We start from the raw sequence: 1,552 nt of genomic DNA on the forward strand, positions 1-1,552 counted from the left end.
TTCCCTCTAAAAAAAAAGAAAATTAAAAGGAAAAAAAAAACTGAGTGGGGAGGGAGAGAGGAGAGAGGAGAGAGAGAGAGTTCAGAGAAGGAAGAAGAGTGGGAAACAAATGAAGGTGAAATCTGAATCGCAGGGTTTTATTTTACGATAATTTTCATGGAGATGTATTTGTAAAATGCACAAATGAATTTCCTTTTTTACTTTTAATTTCTGGTATTTTTTTATTTAATTTTATTTTTCTTGCGATGGATCTGCTTGTCAATCTCAAGGAGCCATTCTTACATAATATTAATATTATTTTATTTTTGTTTATTTTCACTTTTTCTCTCTTGTTTTTAAAAATAATTTATTTCTTATCAATTTAGCCGAAATGGAATCTTCTTCGTTTCTCTCTCCTTGTTTTCCTGTTTCTAAATAAATATTTCATTTCTTTATATATATATATATATTAACATCGTTACATTTCCTATTCCTAATATACAAGCTGCTGTGAAAAACATCTTATTACACATTGATATTTTTTTTTTGTAAATATCACCCTTTAGTTTTTTTTTGGTGGATGGTGAATCTTATATATGGATTAGAAATAATTAATATGTAGGAGTAAGTTATATGCAAGAAGAACGATCATTTTTTCTCGAATTGATATAGTTAATTTTTGGTGCAAAACAGACAAAACTGTGTTCTAATATCATTATTAGTAATTACTGAGAAATAGTAAGTCCGTGAATAGTTTTTTTTCAACAGGAAAAATAAATATGAAAAGAAGTAATTGTAAATTTGTAAGCGTTTAATGTTAATAAAAGAGTGAGAGTCCATCATTTGGTTGTATGTGTCGTTGAATCATGATGGTGGGCACAAAATGATAGGGTGTCAATTTATGTCCGAAACTCGAAATCCGATTCTTAAAAATAGCGGGATTCAGATCGAGATATTTAGATTTAAAAGTTTTTCCAATTTTTGGATCGGAATTTCGAATCGGTCTGAAAGTCCGAATTGATTTTTTAGAAAAATTAATAAAAAAATTCAAAAAACAAATTTATCAGGTTGATCCAATTCGAATCTAAATCCGAAATATATAGAGTCAAGCTTGAATTTAATCGAATGTCCCGAATACCTCGAACCAAGTGTAAACTTGAGCCAAATCGGCCGGATCAACGCGATTCACATCCAACAAAAAAGATATTCCCTCCGCTTCACAATATTTGACGTTTTAGATAATTTTTTGTGTTTCTAAATAATTGTCATTTTAAGTTTTCTAGGCAAAATTTTAAAATAATTTTCAATTTTATCCTTAATAAAAACTAATAAATTTTAATACATTATTAGTGATAGCATCGATCTATGTATTATTAAAAGATATGTATGACTTTTTATTGTTTTTGTAAAAAATGTGAAAAAAGTTAACACGTCTTGTGAGGAGTATAAATATATATATATATATATATATATAAGAAATTGCAGAATTTGTAAAAATAATATAAAAATATAAGATTAAAGAAATTAATAATTACAGAGATTTTATCGACAGCTGCACATAAAGGCGGGTGGG

General features: G+C 27.5%; 1 protein-coding gene across 1 annotated transcript in view; it reads left to right on the forward strand.

Moving 5' to 3' along the window:
• The window catches only part of LOC104800036, an 8,898-nt gene that overhangs the window by 4,524 nt on the left and 2,822 nt on the right, over positions 1 to 1,552 (forward strand). The gene's annotated exons all lie outside the window — the stretch shown is intronic.

The sequence above is a fragment of the Tarenaya hassleriana genome, unplaced genomic scaffold (genome assembly GCF_000463585.1).
Source record: "Tarenaya hassleriana unplaced genomic scaffold, ASM46358v1 Cleome639, whole genome shotgun sequence".
NCBI lineage: Eukaryota > Viridiplantae > Streptophyta > Magnoliopsida > Brassicales > Cleomaceae > Tarenaya > Tarenaya hassleriana.